This window comes from Pteropus alecto, unplaced genomic scaffold, assembly GCF_000325575.1.
Source record: "Pteropus alecto unplaced genomic scaffold, ASM32557v1 scaffold75, whole genome shotgun sequence".
In the NCBI taxonomy this organism is placed as follows: domain Eukaryota; kingdom Metazoa; phylum Chordata; class Mammalia; order Chiroptera; family Pteropodidae; genus Pteropus; species Pteropus alecto.
This window is the reverse complement of record NW_006440638.1, coordinates 18,932,078-18,958,624: the sequence shown is the minus strand read 5'-3', so window position 1 is coordinate 18,958,624 and position 26,547 is coordinate 18,932,078. Positions and strand designations below refer to the sequence as shown.

Here is a 26,547-nt window from a genome sequence, read left to right as displayed (position 1 = left end):
ATGCCGCTATGAACATCGGGGTGCATACATCTTTGTGGATATATATTTTCAGCTTTTTTTGGGTAAATATTCAGAATAGAAATTGCTGGATCATATGGCAATTCAATTCTTAGTTTTGTTTGTTTGTTGTTTTTTGTTTTGTTTCATCTGTTTGTTTGGATTGCTGGATCATATGGTAATTCAATTCTTAGTTTTGTTTGTTGTTTTTTGTTTTGTTTTATCTGTTTGTTTGGTTTTTACACCTACGGCACGCAGTCTTCCTAGGTGGTCTCCCATCCAAGTACTAACCGGGCCCGACCCTGCTTAGCTTCCGAGATCAGATGGGATTGGGCTTGTTCAGGGTGGCATGGCCATAGACAATTCTTAGTTTTTTAAGGAACCTCGATACTGTTTTTGTTTGTTGTTTTTTGTTTTGTTTTATCTGTTTGTTTGGTTTTTACACCTACGGCACGCAGTCTTCCTAGGTGGTCTCCCATCCAAGTACTAACCGGGCCCGACCCTGCTTAGCTTCCGAGATCAGATGGGATTGGGCTTGTTCAGGGTGGCATGGCCATAGACAATTCTTAGTTTTTTAAGGAACCTCTATACTGTTTTCCATACTGGTTGTATCTATTTGCATTCCCACTAGCTGTGTATGAGGGTTCCTTTTTCTCCACAACCTCTCCAACACTTGTTATTACTTGTAATGATAGTCATCTCATATTTGTTGGCTTTTAAAGCAAATTCTGTCATTAATATGACAGGATTTAGATCCTTCACTCAAATTTCACAAGTAATTCATCGTCACCCCGATTTTATAGCTAATTTTGGCACAGAAAAGTTACATTACATGCCCAGAGTGAATAAACAGTAGAGCCTAAATTCAAACTTATATTAGTATATTCCAACTCTGATATTTGTTGCACTCTGCTATATTGTCTTCTCAAATGAAGACAAGACTGAAATCCTCTAAATAAAAAATGAGAGGCAGAAGTTTGTTTTCGATATCAACTAGTAGTTACACCACCATAAGCACTACCCCCAACCCACCCCTACACCCCAGATTCTTCTGTCTTCATTTGTTTTACTTCCTATCTGGATAGCTGGACTACTGTGTATTCATGTCTTCTGGGAAGGAATGTGACAAAGATGAAAGGTCTCTCTGGTTTATGAGTATCAATATCTAGAACTTGAGGAAATAAATTGGGTTACCAAAAATAAAAAGCAAAAATACAAGAAAACTCCATGATCAAGAAACTGGTTTCTTCCTCCCCCAACCCTAACCACAACTCTCTCCACCCAGGCAACTTGGACTGGAAGTAGGGAAAAGTATATAAAGAAAGCGAGGATAACAGGTGCCGACCTCCCTGCTACCCTAGCTGAGCACGGAAGATGGCTAAAACCTCAGCTGGCTTCAGGAAATCCAAGAGTAGAAGCAAAATCTGCTCCGCTCCATCCGCAGGGAGAACCCCATGAGAAGGATATGACTCTTCTTTTGGCCTTCCCCTTTTAGGATTTTATGCATATAACATTCCCACCCAAAGTTGTTGGTGCTTCAACATGGAATGAAAGCAAGAGAAAGAGCCCTGTGCCCAAAGAGTGTCATGGACATGCAGAAACCTTGTGACCCAGACATTCTGCAGACACCAACGACATGTGAGTTTCAAGTGATGCCACGACTGCACAGAGAGGACTGTGCAGGACAATGGATGTCTTCGTGGATGCTAGAGTGGACAGGTGACATTGGCGACCAGATGGGATCCTGCCTTATCCCGAGAAGATGAATACAACCCAGAGGAGAAAGGAAAATAGAATCCCTAAAATATCATTTCTTCCCAGCAGCCTGATAGAATGGATATTTGATATAGAAATTACGTTATAGAAAATGGTATTATTTTTGCATATCTTAGTTTTTGTAACAAATTATATCTTCTATACAATCTTTTAAAATGTAATTTAATATACTGAAATAACTATAGAATAATAGCATAAATTGCTATGTGTGAGCTACCTAGTACACCAACACTAACATTTCAAGAGGAGATTTTTACTTTTATCTATTGAGATACTGAAAGTTGCCTGCAATTTTGTAAGTATGGGGAACAGGGGTTGGGGGTAGGACAGAAGGATGGGGCAGAGGACTTGTCTAATCATAAAGCTGATTAAAATGGACACATTCCCTAGCAGTCTAAGGTACAATTACAGAAGGCAGCATGCCATAAAAAGGAATAGGAAGAGCTGTATAGCTACAGCTCAAACCATCAATTCCATTGTTGGATTATATTTTACTTGGAACAAGTATATGTAAGATATGGTGGAGAAAGGTGGAGCATTAATTATTCTAAATGTCACCTCCCTGTGCTTCCCCAGATACGTTACTAATATCACCCCAAATTTCTCAACATCATTTGTCATAATACCTTCTGTAGCCTAATTAACAATATTTTCATTTTTAATGCTGGGCTAGACTGTAATTTAAAATTAGTGAGACTGTTATCACTATTTATAGGTGATTCTCTTTCTTTCCTCCATCCGCATTTTAATCCACATTAGATAGAACTGTCCACAATAGAAAAACTTCCTTTTCTATTTTAAGATCCCCTTTAAAAGCCCTGGATTCTGTTAATTTTTGACAAAAAATAACTTCTGGCCTAACAATGGTGGACAACCAGAATTCCAATGAGTGTGCTTTTGGTGACTCGTGTTTATAAAGTCATGTATCACTTTCTCTTGTGACCTGTCATCAGATGTGACATAATTTAATGTGACAGCTCCAATTTTAAGGATGGCATTTTGCACTTTGCTTTCAAACTCTCCGAGTACAGTTATCCAAGAGAAGCTGGCTGACCTCAATGGAGCAGACGGGAGACGGTTAACAGGTTGCCAACTTTAAATTACTGCTGAGTAGCTTAGCATATCTCTAGAATAATTCCTTTAAAAAGCAATTAATCATCATTTCAAAAAGGTCCTTGGTGAAGTAAGTGTGTTTTTCTCTTTTTTTACTTATGGGAGGCATTTTGTTGGAAACTACTAGCATGTCTCTATTCACTAGACTGCATTTACATTTTTACTGTTTTCAACATAGGTGTTTTTGGGGACAAATAATAAAAACTTAAGTAAGCAGACTGAAATGTGTTTAACAAAGTCAATATGAATAGCAATTAAGAAGAATAAACATTAAGCCACTAATGCATAGAAATATTTGTACTTTGCATCTATTTTCTTCCTAGTTTAATTGAAGAGCCTTACCTCATGTCATAAACAGACTGAGAAAGCCACCTATGGCAGCACAACAGAACGAATTCCATAAGTCTGTATCTTTGGTGATATGTTTACAATCTTGAAATTATTTCAAGCTATCCTAGTTTATGAGGCTATAAAAGGTAAAAATTAACAAAAGTGAGGAGAAACTACGGAAATAGCAAAAGGCTTAACTTTAGAGATTTTCCCAACCTTATTAATAAAAAAAACATGTTGATTTTTGCTGTGGCTGTTTCAGTGAAGTTAATAAAGATTGTGCTAGATTCATAAGTATCTTTCAAGATTTCTTCTAATTAAAAAATGAGCCGCATTAAAACCTCATTCTAACACTCTTTGGAAGCTGTTATCAAAATCAGTCCATCATCCAGTTCAAAGAACTTTATTAACTAAAGTATGAGAGTCTCCATTTCAAGATTTGATTTTAATGTAAAAAATTTTAAATGTACAGAGAATGGTTAAATGAATCATTTATACCTCTACTAACACTTGAGAAATTATTTTGAAGCATATCCTAGATAATATTTAAGACAATATTATTAGGACATTTCCTTTATGTGAACACTGTAAATTGTTTTACGGTGGATTTTTTAAAAATATTGTGCTTTATTTAAGATCAAGAGTGTTCTAACCTTTACCTACTTACTTCGTAAATTTTAAATTATTCATCTCAGAACTGGTGATGGACAAAGGACTGAGGGTGTGTAGGAGAGATGACATAAATGTGATGTTTCCATCCCCAACATCCAGTCTGTGTTCATGACAGGCATCACTATGGCTCATGGTGGACTCTCCTGCTGAGGCTGGGCATGCCTCGCAATGAGTGCCACACAGTACACCGGTCACCCTAATGAATCAATTAAAGATGGCAGAATAACTATTGACCATTCTGGTCCACGACTTACTGTCAGGGAATCACATGGCCAAAAGTATGACTCTTTACCTATTCAGGCTATTGTTAAATATCTACGATCACACAGTTTTCAGATTAGAATGAGGACTGAGCATCTGTGGTGGCATGGACACATGTGGGAACTCTCCTTTTCAAGCTCATAAAGATAAATCATTAAGATTTCAGGGAGGCAAGCAAGGGAGACCAAAGCTTGTAGACTAGAACAGTAGACTAGAGCAGGTGCCTAGATGATCTATGAAATCAAGCTTGAGAATAAATTGCTCCTTTTGTCAGATCCATGAAAGCAGTTCTTTGTTTTAAAGACAGTAACACTACCTTTACCTTCCATTACAGATACTTTACTAGGAATGAAACAATAAAATCCCAAACTACAGTAATTTACTAAATCTTAGATGACATCGATAGTAAGACCTACCATTACTTTATGTAGTTTAAAAAAATATACCTTCTTAAAAACTATGACATGCTATCAGCTATGAGACCTGATTTCACAAATGTTACAACATATAAATGTACTGTATCAACTTTTTTAATGTATCATTTGTTTCTTGAAGTTGCATCAGTAACTTCTTATAGGGAAATTGTTTCCAAAACTGAGGGCAATTTTTTTAGTTTTGTTGCTATGTAAAGCTTGATCTTACCTCCTTTTTCCTTTCGTATTTCATTTCCACCAAATCAGCCCCTAGAACAATGGGTTTAAAGCAACAGAGAAAGTCCTGGCTAGAGAAGATATGCCTGTTCTCTGCCAACATTTGCCTTTGTCTGTGCCCAAACCCACAGTGAATTTTTTGAGAGGGCCCCAGAAAATGTTCATCAATTAATATATTTATTCTTAGAGGCTGGTATCCTTCACAGTTGTGGAGACCTAGAAATTCTGTGAGCTCAGCCAGGCTATGCTACCCATCACAGCAGTAGAGAAATAACCAGTTGGCAGTGTTATCCTGTTGTTTCTACTGATCAGAACAGCAAACCTACAAAACTATCCAATTACCTATGTAAAAATAATAATTATTATTATTATAGCTTTTGCCAACTGAATATTGAGTAAATTCTTATAATATTTTCCCAAAAATAATGAAACTTGGGATTCCAAGGTAGAATTGGTGGTTGCAACTAGATTGTACTGAAACAAGGTGGCTAGATCATTTTTGACACCTGTATCTCCTTTTGATAAGGCAGAAAATCAAAGCCCATAATGAGGTCAAATTGAAAGGACCTGAATTTAGTTTTTCAATGCAATCCATGGCAGAGGTATTGCTTTCTTAAAAAAAAAAAAAAAAAAAAAAAAAAAAAATAAAAAAAAAAAAAAAAAAATGAAGGGTTTTTTCCTTCTACGGAGAAGCATTATTTTTTTACTTCTATTGATCACATGAATACTTAATTTCCTTTATAAGGCATACCATGTTGGAATATAATGCTTATACCAGAAATACATTATCCTACAATTTAATAAAAATAGTGGGTGTTGCATATATGCTTTTATGATATTCTTTAATTTTTTTTAATGCAAAGATTCCCAATCTGCCTACCAACTGAACTGTTTGGTCATGAAACATTACCTTCTCAGCATGAGGTATGCCCATCAGCAGAAAAGTAGTAAAGAACAGACTAACTTTATTTATTACATTTGTATTGCCTACAAAGCCATTTGCTTAATGGATGAGTCTCATTAGCAGTCCAACCACAACATAAAGAATACAATGATGTGTTTCATAGGTTCATTAAAATAATATTTCAAAGGAGTCATTAGAAAAAAAGAAGCTAAAGATTCAACAGACAGTAAGCTGTCTGCAAAGAAATGAGATGGAACCAACATGTTTTCAAGTAAGTTAAGAAACATGTTTACAAATATATTACAGCCATTAAAAAGGGAAGCATCAACTTAGCAAGTGAGGGCGGGAGCGTGGGGAGGCGGCGATTACTTATGCAATTTACAAAAACAAAACTGTAACACTTTCACATCAACATTTATTGTGGATGTAAAGGGCTGTAGGTATTTTTTTAAGTGTGTCTTAAGAAGAAAAAATTGTCTGTAGCCCTAAGATGATTCTCTTGTTTGAAGCAAAATTTAAAATATTCAATCCTATTTTCGGATTACTGCTATTTTTTGTACACATTTTTGTGTTATTTGCCCCAAATCTGACTAAGAAAATGTTAATGAATTAGCAAAATGAATAATCCTGCTAAGACAGAAACTACACCAAGAAAACATGTGTCTATTTATACACTTGCATTCAAAATACAAAGTTCTATAAAGTCCTTATTCTTTATACCTAAGGGCTGAAAATGTTTGTTCTACAAATGAATAAGTAAATGAACAACACAATTACTTAACCAAGAGTTTTTAGGTTAGGCTGCTAATTACTGTTGCTTGCTTGATTTTTTTTTTTTTTTTACACAGTAATTCCACATTGAAGCAAAATAATATACAGTTTTATATTTCCAATGACGTTGAAAGCTTTTCACACAAAATAGTGTCGAATTTACACTAAGGTCATAGAGTCTATATTAAAATCAAGGATTTCATAAAGATTCATTTTGTATTTTTTTCACAAGGAAAACTAACACGTGCACTAAAAACCACTCAAGAAAAAGAGGATTACAGTTATTTATTCACTTTGTTTTTGAAAAGGCTTAGTTATATAGTTCTAAAACAGGCAAAGAAGGTCTAATACACACACACACACAGTATACATATACGTAGGATTTTGAAATAAGTCATGGGCACCGAGAGTGTAGCACTTGTGGTGGACCGCAAGGATGACCCTAGGTGATTCTGCAGTGACCTCCCACTATGCATTCTACCTTACCCATAGACACATGACTCAGCATGTGACTTGATTTTGTCAATGGAATATTAGCAAATGTGACCCAGAAATAGCCTTGAAAAGCATTTGTGTATTTCTCTTTGTGCTCTCCCCCATCGCTATCAGCATGAGAACATCCCTTAGCTAGCCTGCTGGAGAATAAAATACCTGAAGCGAAGCTGAGTCACTCTAGACAAGGACAGCCTAGGTGAACCCAGATCATCCCACAGCCAGCCACCCCACCCCAGACATGTGAGTGAACATAGCCAAGTTCAACAGTGTTGCCTAGGTAGCCCCAGCTGACTCCACATGTATGAGCAATAAACTCCATTGCAGTGTGGCGCTACTTGACATCCAACATACTTGCGCACGGGTTTTGTTGTTTGACCTTCTCAATAGAGGAGCCAGATTTCATAAAGTCAAACTAATGCTGTGTTTTTTTAAAATAATTAATAAACCATTATTCATTACCTATTTTTAAGGAGACAAGGTAAATTAGGAGACTTCTATGCAGTCTCAGTTTTTAAGTATTGGAAGCTAATTCAACAAAACATTACCAGCTAACTTCAACACACAAGTTCTAACTGTCAGTCTTTGTTCTAGTATTAAGAATACTCTCTGATCTCAAGTTATTTACAGATTTTGCAAGATAGACAGGAAGAGTGCATTATACACAAGAAAATAGTCATATCTTAATACTTACCATCTGGACAAATATAACAAATATGGATTTTTAAATGGCTTTTGGAATGCTTCCCTAAAAGACAAAACACTAACAGCCCCCACAATTAAGGGGTTTAATACTATTTTAAAAATATGAACTGATAAATAACTATATTTTAAGGGATTCATCACATCTAACTTTTCCTGGGGTTATACTAAATCCAAAAATAAAAAGATCTTTCTGGATATAAACAGTTTATTCATAAACCAAGGACTTCAGCAAATGCAGCTTTTTGATAGAAAGCATAACACTATTCAAAGATCAATTTTTTAAAAACTTTATCACAACTTGGATAATGTTTTGTAAAGAAATAACAGATATGCATATGTGTGTATATATATGCAAATTCAATTGCTAAATTATAGGTAAAGCGTTGTAAATCATATATTACTGCTATATTTATGCCTAATGTCACATATTCCCTTCAAGGTTGTCAGCTCACTGAGGATAAGACCTGGTTATGTTGACATCTGTTTTCTCAAGTATTTACAATTTCCTGATTCATTCTATTTACGCGGCTGCAGCAGCTAAAACTAAGGCACTGGAAACCATCATTCTGAAAGACAGCCAGAGAAAGTCGGTATTGATGTGGTCACCTGCTAAAAATGCTGTAAGTAACGATTACATTCTATAAATATAAAATTAATAGATAGTTACAGTATATAATTCCAAACCTACAGCAGGGGTAAAAGGATCAAGGACCACAGTAACAATAGCAATGCCCATTGGGACTGAGTAGCCAAAGGTCCTCAGGATGTCTCTTAAATGCCAGAAGAAGCTTGGTCAGGTAGAGTAAATTAGCAGAGGGGGCCTGATTACAGGGTATTTGTACACTGAGTTTCTGAGCAGTAGAAATTTCAGTAAACCCAACTAAAAAATGTGGGTTTCTTCTACTAAGCCCTGGCCAATTTTTCCCGGCAGGAAGGTAGAGGGTCCCAAGCTACTAGAGTGTTCTATTTTTTTTTTTTTAATGGAACCACAAATAAAAATTTTTACTTATTAGCTCCAAAATTTTATGTGATGTCACAATTTTTTTAAAAAAAATCATCATGTAGAACAAATAAAACATCTGTACTCCCCTCAAAATGATGTCATCTTTGTTCCTGATTAAAGAAGCTAAAAGGAAACAGAGTTATCTCTTCCTCTTCCTTATCCTTTATTATATTACACTAATAGTGCTACTTCAGGTATGGTCCATGAATATTGCCACTCTCTTCAATCTATTTATTCTTGGCCCCAGAAGAGACAAGAAGTGTTGTGGACAGGTAACATCCATGATCCTGCCTGTTGGCATTCATGACCTTGTATAATCCCTCCTGTGTGAAGGAAGAAACTGTGACTTGATTTTAACCAATAGAACATGCAAAAGTGATATGTTACTTCTATGATTATGTTATATAAGACTCTGGCTTTGAAAAAGCAAGCTGCTCTGAATCCTACAGCCACAGGGAAATGAATTCTGTCAATAACCTGAAGGAGTTTAAAGTGAATCCTTTGCTAATCCCGTGGCTGATGAGACCACAGCCCCAAGAGAAACCCAGATTACAAACTGATATAACTCTGAAGCAGAGAACCCATCTAAGACATTCCTGAACTTCTGACCCACATAAACTGAGATGATAAATGTGTCTTGTTTTACACCACTAAATTTTGCATAATTCATTATATAGTAATAATAAAATAATACAAGGAGTTTGCCCCAAAATGTAAATCAACTACCTCACTAGGCACATTATTTAGTTTGGCTGATGTTTAGTTTTCACAGTAAGACTTTCTCAATGAAGGAAGCAATGCTTTCAATTACATTCTGATGCAAGCTCTTTATCCAGCAGCAGACCCATACTGAGTCGCTCTGTTGTACATTTCCTCAGCACGACAGGAAGATAGGTCTGGTCTAACTGCAGAAAAAGAGAAAGGTGGTATTTTCTTTGACACAGAATTTTGTCCAATGATGTGTGCAACAGGGTAGAGAAGATCAAGGTCAGGGACATAGGGACTGTGGAGAAGCAGTTTTTATCATCCATCATCCTTCAAAGTTACATAAGTATTTGTTATCACTACAGTTAAAAGCAATGGATGAGCTGATATTACCTGTAATAAGCTGATAACAACAAAATGATGTGAAGAGAGCAAGACAAAAAATCCTTTAAAATTCTCATACTACTACTCTTCCCTGGGTCATTTGAAATCTAGGGAATTTAATAGTACCTACAGTTGGCAAGGAAACAGATAAGTCATTTTTCTCATCCCCTGCTCATAACTTATTTTTAACACAACAAAATCATTTATAGACCCCTGCAGAAACTATGCATTTTCTTTACTTCTCAGTCCTAGCTCTGGCTAACCCTTATGACTCCTAAAGATTTAACTAGGTAGCCCTTACTCCAAGAAGCCTTCCTTGATAAATACTGCTTCCCTAATAACCTATGCGACATCAAACATTTTACTTCTTTGCTTGTATTATAATTATCTCTTCATGTGATTGTCATACCTACTCAAATTGCTATTTGAGATCAGGAACCATGAGTTTCTTTTTTGTATTTCCAGCATGCAGGAAGTTTCTGGCCCATAGTAGGTGCTCAATAAATAATAAGTGAAGAGTAAATAAATAAATGCTATTACCCAAGGCTATATAAAAGCTAAGAGAAGCACTTTAAAATGAGGCAACAATAAGCTTGGAAAATGTGGGTGAAATATGCTGAGAGATTTGAAACACTAAATCTGTTAGCAGGAAGCCTGAGGCAGGACCTTCAAGGGTAAAAGATTCATGCAGAATGATAGGAAACAAAGAATTTTACAACCTAACACATGTTGAATTGAAAAAAAAAATCATAGGTACCCACTATACCCAGAAGTTAATTTTTCTCATATCTTGCTTCAAGCAATATATCAATGTTATTAACTCACATCAAATATAAAGAATGATGCTTTTCTGAGAGCATTTCTTCTGAGGTTCCTCGTCAGCTACTTTCATCAGATACCAGGAAGCAAGGGAGCTCCCTGTGTGTGGTTGGACTGGCTCTACGACTTCATGAGGGAGATTCAGTCCTCTACTCACATCTGTCTTGGAGATCAATTCCATAAAACATAACAGATGGTTTGCCAGATAGTCTTAATTTTCAGTTGAATAACTTTGATTTATACAGAGGCCAGTTCTTCGTGTTTATTTCAATGGTTTAACATGATACACTTAAAATCATTCCTCGTGAAAAAACTTTCAGGTGATCTTAATCTTATTCCATCACTCTTGCTATGACTCCTTCAGGGATTTTACCTGCTCCATCTGAAATACGATGAAAATTCACATCCACTAAGAATTTGAATCCTCTCTCTTTCTCTACTCACCCCATCCATCATCTCCTACATATCAAATAAACCAAGATGTGGTTCTCTCTCTCTTTTTTCTTTCCAGATGCCCAGGTGTGGTCAGTAAAAAATTAATTGCTTGTACAATTATTATGAACTATCCAATGTATACTGCAAGTTAAATACTTGATTGAAAAAAAAAAAAGTCTATTCAAAAGGCCTAAGACTGAAAACTGCCAGAGAGAGTTTTTCACCTTACCCCAAAGTCCACGGGACCCACACATTAGTAGCAGACATTTTCTATGCCACCTCTTGCTAGTGAGTCTAAGTCTGAAGTACTCTTGGTCCAGTCAATTTAGAAATAAGTTATTAAGCATGAATACTGCCTGGCATAACAGCTTTAATTAAACAAAATAGAAGTGAGCTTTTTCATCTCACTAGCATGACATCCTGCAAACGTAAGAGCTTTAACACGAAAAGGAATTTAGTTGTTATTATTAATTTGTAAACTAAACTTTATAAATGAGATGGGCAAAGGAAACAAAAAGGCACTTCGCAGAAGAAAAAATATTTGAGCAACTGAAAAACAAATTTAAAAAAACAACGGCAATCTTAATAAACAAGAATTCAAATTGAAATGAGACATATTCACTATTAAAATTGCAAAGATTTTTAAAATCATTAAGAAGTGTGAGAAGAAATGAATATTCATATAGTGAGGCTAGGTCCAATAGCTTTTCTAGAGAGAAATTTGGTATAATGCAACAAAAGCTTTAACAAATTTTACACATTTATCCTAACTATCCTACTTCTTGGAAACAATCACACGCCCAGAGATTTATGTACCATAATTTTTCCATCATGATGATGGGCTGGGGTAATCTAAATGTCCTATAATAAAGAATTGATACGCATCTATTTGACAGACCTGGAACAGTTACTGTCTGCTGCTAAGGTCTCAGTGCAGATGCAAGAAAAAACGGTCTCTGTGCTTTCTTTCTGTCTGACTGGCAGCCAAGATTGAATGGGGGAATACAATGGAGGAACACAGAGTTTTAACACCTCAGAAATTATCTTGTAAACAGCTGAAGAGTGTGTTTTACTCCAAAGAAGAATCTAAAATATGAGTTTACAAAAGAAGTGCTAGAAAACTAGTCCCCTACATTCTTGCCTTCCGATCCATTCCACTTTTAAAAGCTTTAGGGTTAAAACTAATTAAAGGCAGCCAAAGATTTTTTGGAAAAAAAAAAAAAGAATTGGTAATATTGAATATAGTTTATGATACAGTAAATAACTATTAGGAATAACAAAGTGTTTTAAGGATATGTGACATGCTCACAATATACTAAGTGAAAAAGAAGTAGGCACCAAACATTATTTTAAATATAATTACTGTTTTATTTTTAAAATATACATAAATGCCTAGCAAAAATGTATGTATATTAAAATGGTATTAGTAGATATCTGTGAAAGGTAGACTTATCAGGGTCTTGTTTTCTTCTTTATATTTTTACTTTAAACTTTTCTTATCCATATAGAGTATGGACAATCAGATACATAAAAATGATAAAAACCCAAAGCACAGGATTGGGGGGCATAAAGTTCCTATACCCTGCTAAGTAGTGACTCGGTTTTAGTAATAATCCTTAGGTTCTGACATAGGACTATTCTCTACAAAGCCCCAAGCCAATTAAATATCAATATCTTTTCATGCTATAAGTATTCATTAAGGTGTTTCCACACAGAATGTGAAGAAACAGAGAAACAATAGTTACCAGAAAAAGAATCCAATACCATTTAAGTCACTTTTACCACATTCAATTCTAATAATAGTTATACATTAAAAAGCAAAGGTTCAAGTCATTTAGCATTAATGAGAGGATTAGCTCATTGAGAGAATATGAAAAACAATTCTAAATTAAAACCAACTAATTCAACTTGGTTTTTAAATGTCAACAGCTATAGGTTCTCTCAAATTAACCATATCCAACTGCTTGTACCTGACTCTATTTAACCCTACAAAACATATATCATTATTATGAAAGATTCTATTTAACTCTACAAAATATATATCATTCCTTGTTATTTTCCAGTATTTTGTTAGTGATCCTAAAATGGATTCAACTTCGATGACAGCATTGGCAAGGTAAGGACAGATGGCCCTATGGTCCTTTTCAGTCCTAGGGGTCTGTGATTGCTTATCCTTAAACATGGGCACTAAATTTATATTTTAATTATATGTCACTAATTTGTAGAGTAGGATTTTAAAGAATCTTGAAGCATAAATCTTTTTCATCTGCAATGAATTAGATTCTCTACATTTGTTAATAATTTAGTCCAAAAAAAAAATGATAGATTAGTCATTTTGTGTGTCAGATGAAACACACATGTATACACAGAATGATTATTTGTTCTCAAAGATTTTGTTATAATCTTGATTCATTTGTCATGTAACACTGAAATAAAATGGTTACACTAATTACCCCAAATCAAGTTTCACTTCTCAATTTATAAGCTTTCCATTTTATTCTATAAATTCTTAGCTGTCACGGAGTCAGAAAATTATTACTGTCATCAATAGGAAGATTGTTTTAGTGGTGCAGATGGCTGTCCTTTTATAGGCCAACTTAATGACTTGTTCTTGTCTAATTTGTCATCTGTTATTTAGTTGTCATTATGAACTTTTTGGGTTTCATATCAATCAATTTTCTATGTTTACTAAACAGATGGCTTTATTAAAAGAAAAAAAACAAAGCAAGAAAATGACATTAAATGATTTTAAAAACTCCAAAGGCTACATACACTTTTTAGTATGTCAAATGAAATTTAAATATGCTATTTAAAAAAGTAAGTTTAAAGCCAAAGTGAACTAGATTTTAAAACTCAATGGACATGCAAAGAACAATCAGTAGCAGCTGTCTACAAGTAGAATGAATTATTTGAAAATACAAACAGGCATTTCTTTCAATTCTTTCACCAAAAAAAATTTAAAACATATCCTGACAAGAAAGACAAATGTCAACTGAAATAAATCATCAATTCAGAAGCTCTTTGTTGTAATTCATAGGTGTACCTCCTTTGTCTGTTGTTTGTAATCTTTTTTTAGAGTGTAGGTAATTACATACTTTCACTTAGTGAAAATTGTCCCTTACCTCTGTCATCCTTAAGATGCCTTTGGTTAATCACTGTGTTATTATCAAATTGACACCCAAACTGAAGAAGCATAGCGGTAAATTTAAATGGCTTCCATCAATGAGATTAGAGTTCAGAAAATAATTGTGCCATGGAAGAGCACTGTTAGTTCATGCTGTACTACTGAAAGAACTTGACAGTTATAAGAAATCAAAACATTAATGTGAAATAACTTTACACTACATTTATGACAATATATTTAAGATTGTGTATATGTGAGAGGTATTTACCAACAAACGGGATCTGCTTCATCAGTCCCTAATAATGCTGCAATGGTTATAGAGCAAAGCTTTCTGATACATGCACAAACATATTCCAGAAAGTTTCCCAGGATCATGCCAACCACATCTTCCACTGTTAAATCGAGTGAGTTCAATTGCGTTTTCTACTTGCCCAATGTCAAAGTTCGTTAGCAGTAACAAAATCAACAATGAGGAAGGCTGTGAAGGCTTATTCTTTATGTCCTTCATACAAAATAGAAGAACTTAAGATGGCAAGCCAATTTTTAAAAGACAAAGCCAGTTTTTAAATTTTCTCAACCACATGATAACCACAGTAAAACACAAAGCTATTATAGGTAGCCATCATGCCATTTCACAGTGTTCAGAGGATATGATAGAATGGAGAAAATAAGCTACCAAAAAGAAAAAATAACAGACATTTGAGACTGACAAAAATGTTCCATTCCCTCTTAAGGAACAGAAAATCAAAAGGGGCTTGTTCACAAGGATCATATATCAGAAAGACAAAGACTTTAAATCAGAAGATTTAAATCCTAAAATACCTTTACTAAGACTTGGAAAGAGAGTTTGTACCTTAATGACTTCTCTTAGGTTTCGGCTCAAACACTTCAGGCACAGAATACATGTTTGCCATTACATGTGTGCCTGGAACTCGGCCAGGTGCTCTACATGTACTAAATCAATCCCAAGTAACTGGTGAAAGCAGCCCAAATTCAGGAAATGAAAATCTTAAACGAAGCTATATGGCAAAGACCCACATTGTGGAAGAGAGTCACACAACACAGTCAAGGTCTGGCTGAAGTTGGTTTTCTTTCCTTTAGGTCTACTAGTCCATGATAATATGTTTTGATTTGTCCAAAATACTTTGTAGGCATTCTCAACTGATTACAAAAATTGGGGCTGCTTCAGATGATCAGGTCTTCAGCCAGGATCGTGTTTAATGGGTCCCAACATATTACATGGTCATTTATCAACAAAGTTTTACACACTATTTAAGTATCAGTTGATACAAAGCCAGAAAAGTCAGCACACCATGATAATATTCTGTGGATGTTATACTTGGGTATATCATTCTCTGGAGTATATGTTTTCATATTGTTATACAAATTTACTGTATTGCAAAAGATCATTTGAACTATGATCTGTTGGTGATTTCACAAAAGTGAATCACGCTTCCTTGGGGAAGATTGCCCCTTTTCAGAGTGCTTTTAGCCTTCTGTGCCTCTTGGTCATAGTGGCTCAGATGTGAGAACTGACCTCCTACTAGATGAGTGGTTCTCAAAGTGTGATCCAGAAAGAGCAGCTTCGGAGACACCTGAGAAATACAAATTATAGGTCTACAACCCAGACCTTCTGAATCAAAACGAGATGGAGCTTAGCAATCTGCATTTTAACAAACCTCCCAGTGTCTTTCAGCATCCTGGACATAATAGCCATCTAACAAATGTTTCTGATTTAAATCAAATTAAAACATTCTAAAGACAGAACATATTTGTTTGTGTGTTTGTTTACTTAGGAATAACCATGGGCTTCCTTTCAGAATGTCCACTATTTGTAGAGCTTAACATTGGAGATGTATTTTGCCGAAGGATTTCCATTCCTTAACTAGGCATTGCTAGGTTCTGTTGATTTGCCATTAATTGAAACCAAGGATGGACCATAATCAGATCAAAGAGGAGTGAGGAAGGAAAAAGAAAGCAGAATACCATTTTATTCCTTCTGCTCATTTGCTACAGAGATCTCAGGTATTCCCTATATTCTTAAGAAGTAGATCAAATTAAATTAGAATAACTGAGCGAAAATTAGTGTGAGCTTTAGGAATAAAAATGATAAGATCACAGTATTCTAACAAACAAAAATCAGCTCTATTTCAGGAAATAGTTTTTTTTTAAAAAGGCCAACAAACATTAGTAAGTAAAGTGGGAGAGAATAATAATACAAGCACAACATGACAGGTCTATACTGCCTGGGGCTCATTTACTACTCTGCCAGCTCTATGCATTTATGGCACAGCAATCAAGTGCATAGGCTCTCAAACCAGATTAAGTGGATTATAATTTGGCTCAGGTCTTCACTACTTCTAGGTATTTGGAGAAATTGATCCTCTGTTTTACAGATGAATGTTCTCATCTATAAAATGGAATAATAGTAACTCTTTGAACTGGTGAAAGATTTAAATTAAATTATAATAAATAATATATAGCAGGCTCTATTTTTTTTGTCTTTAACAGGTGTTGCATAAGTCAAATGTAGTTGTGATAGCCGCTACACTTAAGAGGTTTGTAGTCTACCAGTCCAAGTTACAGAACATGAAACAAAAGATCACTTTCTCAGGGGCAGAGTCCTATCAGTGATTCCCCAGCACTGGGCACATAATAGGTATTCAGTAAGTGCAGGCCAAATAAGATAGATTATACCACAGCACCAAGAAGCCTCCCGCCATGAGTCTAGGTTGAAAATTACATAGCAGAGACTTTGCCACTTCATAGAACTAAGTAGACTGGCTTGATTTCATGATACCTGGATGACAAAACTGAGAAAAGTAACTTCCCAAATACATTATTGCTTTATGTATCAAAATATCTTTTCCTAAATCTGTGACAGCCTGTGCCCCCTTCACCATAACAATCCATACACATCATTTGTCATTAACCAAGGAGGCAAGAGCAGAAGGTTCTGGTGTTTATCACCTGGGCCTTATCTTCTCGATAGATTATAAAATTCCAGAATCCTCCAGACAAGCCCAGTTTCACAGAGCCAGTTGTTGCCTTCCATTAAAGTATAACAGAATCACAGGCAAAGATCCCAGGTGAGGGAATTGTATACCTCAGGGTAGGGGCTGCCTTTCTGTTAAAGGTCAATGAAACCTAACAGTGATGGGAAAGGCAGGATGTAACAGAGATGTTCTAAAGCAATTAGCAGAAAATGAGATGAAAAGCAATTATGCAAACACTTGGACATTCAAAGCTCTTTCACTCTGAGGAAAGAGATCATTGCCTTGGACAAAGAATACAAATGTGTAGATCTTAAAGTTTCCCAATGTTAGCATTTATCACTTCAATTACATTTGAATATTGGGCTTTTGGGGATATATATTAGACTTTGCAGCCTAAATATTTATGATCACTTTGTAACTAAATAAATCAAAATACTAAACAGTAGGAGAATCTAAGGGATGAATAAGGGTTGGGGCAAGAAGCAATCATGAAAGGTCTTCTTGAGAAAGTAAGAATTTGCTGGCCCCATAACAGACAAATGCAATTTAGTGAGGTTGAAGGCAAAAAGGGAAGGAATGCTAACAGAGGGACAATGTGAGGAAAGACACTGGGGACAGTAATGAACAGTTTAGATACCAAACCTGAATCGGAAAGTGATCAATTTGTCATAGGAGGTTACTGTGGTAGCATAGAAAAACTCAGGTTTTTAGAGCCTGGGGGCCCCAAAGTTTTAATTCTTTCTGACCTTTGGTAAGACATAATCTCACTGAGATTCATTTTGGGCACTCACAAAATGAGGACAATACCCACTATATGAAATAGGCAAAAAATAAATAATAGCAATAAGAAGTAGGTCTGCAAATTCATTCTTTTTTCTTCCCTTCATCATAAAAGATGCTTATCCTTTACTTCAAAATCAACATGGCCAAAACCAAATTCACAACTTCTTCTTATAAGCTTTGCTTCTCAACTACCCTGTCTCTCAATAGGGCCTCCTCATCTCTATTGATCCAAGACTGGAATGTCTGATTGATCATTGCCTCATCTTTCACCTTCAAAATGAATGGCCAGTCAAATTACATCCCACAAAACTACTCATTTCCACCTCTTTATCTCTATTTTGTCAGCCAAAACCCAAATCTAAGTCTGAACTTTTGCACAGGCCATCCATCTGACCTTTTTGATTACCGCCTCACCAATTCATCCAACATCCCATTGTCTGGATATCTTTTTAGAAGATGGTTGTAGTGCGTACTACAATGGTTCCCCGTTTCCTACTATTCAGTTATTAATTCATCCAATGAAGAGTTACTGGATATCCATAAAATATCGAGTTTCATGCTATTTACTGAAGATACAAAAATAAATAAATTAGTCCCTTGATAGTCCAGTGGGCCAAAGTAAACAGATAGATTATAACGCTACAAATAAAAGATAGAAATGTAAAAACTAATTGTGTAGGATAAAACTGCACAGAGATAATGCTATATCTGAACAGCATTTCAAGAGACGAGATATTTGTCAGACAAAAAAGTGTAGAAAGACACTGTTCTCCTCTTCCAGGGTGCAAAACTAAAAAGTATAACTGTATTTTATACACAAAGGTCACTTCCCAAAACCCTACTCCGTGGAAGTTAAATGGAGTAACAGCTGCGTTAAATGCATGACCAACTAATTATCCAGGTCACAAAGAGACACCCGCTTCGATCATGCAGGGAAAACAAAGGACAAGTTCTTCACAGAAGACATGATGGCAATGGCAAAGGGCTCCTTCAGGCAACTACTGAAGAAGGTAGAGATTCGAGGATCACGCAAATAAGAGATGGCAAAAGCAACACAACATTACAGACATGAGCATTCTATTGGCCAAAGAAAGAAAGGGTGGGAGAGGGGAGTTTTAATCCTCAATGACAGTGAATATAGAACGTATTACTTTTGAAATAAACATTCTTATCACAACTCCTGACTCTCATAACAACTAAAGAGCAGCACAGGAGGATAAGTCCTTTTGCAGGGGATGAGCTTTAATGTCACCTCATACCTAACCTCGCGTGGATCCATTCATGGGAGAATCAAATCCAAAGGCCTATTCTATTCCAGACCTCATTTAAAAAAAAATGCCCTCCCCCCAATCTTAATGCAAGTGACACAGATCAGCTGAAGATCTGCAGCACCATGCAACAAACATCTCAACTAACTTGTGCACAAATATACTGACACAGGTGCTCTTAATCTGTGATTGAAATTGCAATTTAATACTTGGAAGTTGAACACACGCAAACATGAAAGATCTTCTGTTTGAATTTTTGATGGGGAGCAACAAAATATTTTAATCTCATTTTTAGATCAAATTAATCTCTCTTTCCATATTTTTTGTTTGTTTGTTTCTAGTATTAATGACCCTACCAGTTGTGAGCTTTGTGCTCATCAAAGATAAGAACAGGACCTTCCTTATCTCTATTATCCCACCATCTACATAGTATCTGGCATTTAAGTGTTAAATTAATCATGGGACAGAGCAGCAAATGACATGCATATCCTACATGAACATATTATCACCTAAGTGAATGAGGTTGAACACCTTATCTATTCAATGGTATGTCCAGTTTTAACTCTTCCAGGAGTCTGTTTCTTCATAAATAAAATGCAGATCATATTGCCTTCCCCAAAAGGTTCTGATGAGCAATAAACAGGTAAAGGTACACAAAATGTCTAATGAACCTGTTATAAATGCCAGTGAAATCCCAAGCAAAACAAAAACAAAAGAAAAGAAAACAACATCTTTTTAGACAAATCAGAAGTTAAACAACAATTATGATAATGATAAAAGCCTCAGGAGGCACCTCAGCCTCTCAGCAATCTTCTTCAAGTTATTCGTGTTGGATGACTCCAGGAATTAAAATGGAAAGATACTGTTTATCCAAACGTAGATGATGGTTAGAGAAGCAAGGAAGATGACAGAAAAAAGTCTTCAGGGAAAATGATACAAAAGAAATAGATGGAGATCCTAAATTCCCTCTGACTAGGAAAAAAGGCTTACTATTTTCCTGGAGACAGTCCAAGCAGGAGATTGAATGGAGGCAAGTAGGTTAGGCTATTTGTTCCTCTGGTTCCTCCCTCCGAGGTCACCTGTATCTGGCTTCCTCGACCAAAGGTCAAGGCCCTCAAGCCGGGCTCCTCTCCCTACCTCTCTCCTCTGTGTCTCTGTGACAGCTCTTGCCTCTTGTCCCTTTCTGTCTAGGAGTGGTAACAGCTCCACTGTTCCAGATCCCAGTTCATACATTTTGTGTGGTTCCCCTACAAGCAGTCCACGACTCTGTAAATAGCACCATTTTAAATAAACTCTTCAACCCACCCTGATTTGAATGTGCCGTCTGTTTCTTGTTGAGATCCTAACTGATACAGTCTTCAAAAGAATGCTTTTGGTCTAGAAGCACCAAACCACCTCTGGTCTCCAAACATTCCATGCTTTTCTACAGCTCTGTGCCTGCACACTCCATGCTACTCCTAAGTGGAAGGCTTTCCCATTCTTTCTGCTGGGGGATTTCTACTTATTCTTTATGACTTCTCAAGGCAGCTCTTCTAATCAAACCTCTTGCGATCTCACCATGGGCAGAATTAGAGGCTCCTTCTGTCATACTTTATAGACATCTACAACTTTGGAAACACATTATATTGTACACATATGAGAAATGGCCAAGTCTCAACATCTATCACTAAACTTGGTACTCAATAGATAAAAATAAATGAGCACTAAATAATTAAATGAATATATTGCTGTGTTATATATATTTATTCGGTTCTACTCATTATATCAACTGTTACTGGCAATCCATTTAGCAACCTGGAGGACCATACATTTCTAACCAAAAGCATGAAATACTAAGAGCTCTGAAACTGGGATCTTTTTGGGAAATTAAAATCCAACATAAAGATTTCTTTACTAAAAAAACATATGGGAGGCAAATAAAAGACAAGCTTACAGGTTACATTTTTCTTTAATAATTTGACTTAAAAAATACATGATAAATCTTTGAAAAATGAAAGTTATTTTTTCAATAGTTCAGTAGTTTACTGAGTTTTAAATTCCAACACAGTTTACTTTTTGAAGACAGATCTTAAAACCACGTATATATAAATACATTAAAATAACTGATTTGAACTCACCTAAATAGCCTAATCACTCATTAAAACAACTTACTTTTCTGTTAAGTAATAACGTTTTCTTCCCTCACACCTAATTCATTTCTCATCTAGTTCTTTCCAAAGAAGAATGCATTACTGTCACACAGCCCTTCTGTCCTTAGAACTTAGGAGGTCATCTCTTGCAGAGCGAAATATCTAACATGTGTAAATGTCCAAAGATTTGACATCATTCTTTGCTCTTAAGATCTATGATTACAATATGGTTGCTTAGAAAGTCAATTCCTGTTCAAGGATTTTTAAATGATTTAACTTAGGATGCATAGTAACTTTAGTTACCTCTCAATCACTATTACTGTGGAACTCTTTTCCTCCTCTCATGAAAAATACATAACAATAAACCACACGTGATTAACAGTTTAGTCCACACAGCATGCAACATTCGTAGAAGCTAATGCCTCTTTGAAGGGTACTTAGTATTTACAAATCATTTGCCTTTACTTAATGACCAAAATGCTGTTTTTTTTGTTTTGTTTTGTTTTTTAAGTAAAACATATACAATAATATGGCAACTATTTACTTACCAACGAATGGCTACTGCTTTGCATTATTTCCATTTCAAAAAAGAGTCCTCAAGAAACCCTACAACCCTACAGAGCTGAATTTTTGTAAAAAAGAGTAAAGGCTACCTTCAGTTAACATACCATAGGCTAAGCACTTTTCATATATCTCATGTGATCATACGGCAACCCTTGGAGACAAAATCAGAAAGACTAAGGGACTCACTGAAGGTTACACAGCTAATAGGCAGCTGAGTCTCTGACACCCAATCTCATGTTCTTACTATTATACCATGCTGAGTACTCATGTAGGCTGAGGCTATACAAATGCCAAGTGAAAATACCCACATAATAGGTTCAGTTTGCGATTCTTCTTTGCCCCATTATATTTGCCCTCTGAGGAGACTGAAGGAGAAGAAAAGGAAAGATTTTTGTGTAAGTCTATTATCACTGATCCTCATCAACAGAGAACTATTCTGTAACATGAACTCAATCTTCCCTAACAATGCTAAATGCTAGTAGACCCTGGACTGGCCCTTTCATTTTCGTTCTCGGAGGATTCGTGTTCTTAATAGGTACCATCAATTCTTTTCAATTAAGTCAGGTCCTATTCCTGCCTGGACATTCAGTTCCCAGACAAATGGCTTCAATTACCCAGGGCCTCTTTCTCAATCAGTAGCCAGCTCCCTGGGATAAAATAGCTAACGTTCCTCTATGTCCCCCCAGAGGACTTTTTGAAAGGAATTCAAAGAATATTCCATTTCAGTGAATTGTCTAGGGAATAAATTGTTTTTATCGGAAATTCTAAGCAAATTCTTATTCTAAAAAAAAAAAAAAAACAGGTAGGAAAAATCCAGACCAAATCATAAAACAACAAATAAACCCTCCAAGGTTGTACTCTTAGCCAAAAGAGAATTTGATGAATTCAGAGTACTGGATACCTTTATGACCAAACTGACCTTGGTTTATTATGCAAAATCATAATTAGCATTTTAAGTTGATTATTTCACACTTGTTTAAAAATATCCAATCTTTTTAAATAATTGAGGTAAAAGTTACATGCAGTGAAATAGACAGATTGTATAATGGATAAGTTTTGACAAATGTATACACACATGAAACCAAAGACCATAATCAAATTATGGAATATTTCCATCACCCTAGAAAGCTCTCCAGTGCCCCCTTAGTCAAGCTTCATCACATCCATAAGCAATTGCCGGTCTGATTTCAAGCATCATCTATAACTTGTCTGTTCTTAAAATTAACATATATGTAATCCTATAACATGTATGCTTTTGAGTCTGGCTTTTTTCAACTGTTAAAGATTCATCCATGCTTTTGCATTTATCAGTAGTTACACTTTTTATGGCTGAATAGCATTCCATTATACAAATGAATACTCAAGAATTTATTCTCTTGAAGGAATTTGAATTATTTCCATTTAGGGCCTTTATGAATAATGTTATTATAAACATTTGTGTAGACTGTTTTTGTGTAGATATATGGTTTTCATTTTTCTTGAGTAAATACCAGGGAGAGTAGCATTGCTGGGTAATATAGTGAAAATTTCACTTTGCAAGAAAAAAAGCTATTTTCCAATGTGGTTGTACTTTATATTTCAATCAGCAATGTGTAAAAATTTCTGTTACTTATATCCTCACTCACTACAGAACTTTTAATTATTGCCCTTCAAGTGGGATAGCGGTAACTTAATCTGTTTTTTTTTCCCCATTTTCATGAAAACTAATGATACTGAACACCTTTTAATGAGATCATTGGTCATATAAACACGCACACATTCAGAGTACATGTCTTTGTCATACATATGCATAAGTATTTTCTTCCAGATAATAACTTGCCTTTTCATTTTCTTAACTGTGTCTTTTGATGAGCAGAAGTTTTTAATTTTAATAAAATGCAATTTATAAAGCGGTTTTTTTTTTTCTTTTATAGTTAGGGCTTTTTGTTTGGCTAAAATATCTGTCTATCCCAAGGTCTCTAAGATATTTTCCTACATTTTATTCTAGGAGCTTTACAGTTTTAACTTTTACTGTTAAGTCTATGATCCGCCTCAAAATAATTCATAACGTTTCACTTCTTTTTTTCACTGTCCTTTAGCTTAGGCAATTTCTATTTAGATAATTTTAAGTGCACTAACTTATCATGCAGAGTAATGCCTGTTAATCCCATCTAGTACATTTTTCATTTTGGCCTTTGCATTTTATCTATACAGAATTGTCTAGTATTTCCATTTGGTTCTTTTTATAGTTACCATTTCTTAGCTGAAATTCTCCATCTGTTTATGCACTTAATTGTTGGCAGATCCTCTTGATCCTGTTAGTCCTGTTTTTATATTCTTTTACACCGGGTCTATTTGGTCTTATTCTTAGTTCTAAAGACACGACCCTCATTCTATATTGTAATTCTCACTCCTAAGTTGTGGTTTTTCTGCACGCTTAACCGAGTCTGATATGTTCAGCAAGATCCTTCTACGCTGAGGCCAGAGAGGATTTGGGCATATCTCAACACTATATGACCTTGGAATTTATGCTAAGCATTAGGCCCTGCAGAAGCGATCCTCTGCTAGGTCCTACAGAGTCCCACTCTGTGCAAGCACAGCACAGCCCCTGTCTAGTAACATAAAGGGAACCTCCATGACTCCTGATTTTGCATCCCATTCTGCACAACTTCCTCTTTTGACAGTACCCTGATTGTCAAATTTTTGCCACTTCAGCAGCTCTGAACTTTGAACTCAAATGACACTTCGATTTAGTCAGACCACCACTTTCTGCTGTGGCTTCCCTTCCCTATACGGTTATCAGGAAATCTTGCATGTTTCCTTCCTTTCAAAGATCATACCTATGCTGGCTGTATTCCAATGCCTAAAATCAGTTGCCTGTCCAGGTTTACAGTTGTTTACTGCGGTATGATAAGTTGTGCCAGTTACTCTATCATGGTTGAGACAGAAATTGATATTCAATCTTAACATTAAATTGGTAGGCAGTAGACCAACTACACATGCTTATTTCAATTGATGATCTTCCAGAGAACACTACTCAAGTGAAATCCCATTCAGGGTAACCGATATGAAAATAAGCTCAAGAGAATTTCATAGAACATCTTTAAGCCACAGAGAAAAACAGTCGGGATTAACCATGTTGGCGATGATTTCTAAACTACATAAAAAGGTGTTTGTAACATATCTGTATTATCCTAATAAAGAAAAGTGACTCACTGCCTATGTCAGAGAGCTTTGGAACTTTCATTCTTGATACAGTGTCATTTTTTAAATAATACCTTAGAGGAAGAGCCATTAGAAAAACTTATGTCATAAGCATTAAGTTTATGGATATATGTTTGAATTAACAACATATTTGGCCAAGATTCAAAATGACTTCATGTTTTCTGAGTAGTTGGCCAAGATTCAAAATGACTTCATGTTTTCTGAGGCCCAATTCAGTTAGAACCTGAGGTCAAACAAAAATATACACTTTTTATGGCTGAATAGCATTCCATTATACAGTTAGAACCTGAGGTCAAACAAAAATGTCAGGTCTAAAAGCTGAGATAAAAATAGATTTGCTCTCTATACTCTTTCAGGTACTAATTAATTTTGTTGGGAGTGTTTTTCTCTTCAAATTCCAGACCCTTTCCCCGCAAAATATTATCTCCTCCCAGGACTTCCATTAGCATCAATTCACTGAAGATGTCCAAATCAACATTCCATGGTCGAATCTCCTCTAAGTTTAAATAAATATCCACCTAGATAGCCACCTTGAACTCAACACTTCTAGAACAGAATTCTTTCCATTCCCATACAAATCTGTATCTTATTCGGAATCTCCATTATGGCTGCACTATGCACCTTGTCATCTGGAAGTGGACTCCAGTCCATTGGATAGTGGACTCCTATCTCTTCTCTCATTCGCTCTTTCATCTATCCAATCCACCACTAAGCACTAAGCCCCAGTAAGTCTTGGCTTTAATTACACTCAAGACCATCCTCTTGTCCCTATCACTGCTTCGATGCAAACATTTTTTTTCGTCACTTTTGCAATCTATTTCCACAGACTTCAGTCTGGTCTCTTCTATCCAGTGGATCTACAACCTAGCTCCTGAGTGCTCTTCTTAAAACACCAGTTCGACTACATCATTCCCAGTACTCCCAAACATATCCAGAACAAAGTTTGCAATGCTTTTGCTGCTTCCCATCCTTCCTGCCTTAAGTCTCATGTCTCCTCCATGATAATTTACGCTAGAGCCACACCAAACTGGTTGAAGTCGCTTGAATGGATCATGTAGTTTTAAGACCGCAACACTGCACAAGTCAGGCCTGAGATTAAAGTCCTACTCATCCCTGAGACTCAAATCAAATATCTCCTCCTCTGAGCTCCTGGGGTAGGATAGCCTGATTCTTCTAGTCTCTGTTTTGTTCTGATCCATTTATTTTACTACTTTGCATTTGAAATGATCTGCAAGTCAGTCCCCTACTAGACTGTAAATGCCTTATGGAAAGGAAATGTAACAAATTTATCTTTACTCACTTATGATCTAGGCGATGTTTCACCCAGAGGGTATCTCCAATTAATGCTGAATTATAGATAAATAGGTTGCGAAAAATATCCAGTTCCATTAAAGCACAAAGGGAACAGGGCAACTGCTGCAAACCACAATTCTGAAGTGTGGGGTGTTGCCCAGTGGCTGTG

General features: G+C 35.8%; 1 protein-coding gene, 1 non-coding gene and 2 pseudogenes across 7 annotated transcripts in view; 1 reads left to right on the top strand and 3 right to left on the bottom strand.

The window, feature by feature from the left end:
• The window catches only part of FHIT (fragile histidine triad), a 1,286,618-nt gene that overhangs the window by 547,927 nt on the left and 712,144 nt on the right, over positions 1-26,547 (bottom strand). The window lies entirely within an intron of this gene.
• Positions 240-358, bottom strand: LOC112484342 (annotated as a pseudogene).
• Positions 440-558, bottom strand: LOC112484341 (annotated as a pseudogene).
• LOC112484491 lies at positions 11,897-12,027 on the top strand. The gene has a single exon (XR_003048028.1). It is a non-coding gene; the product is annotated as a small nucleolar RNA SNORA31 (small nucleolar RNA).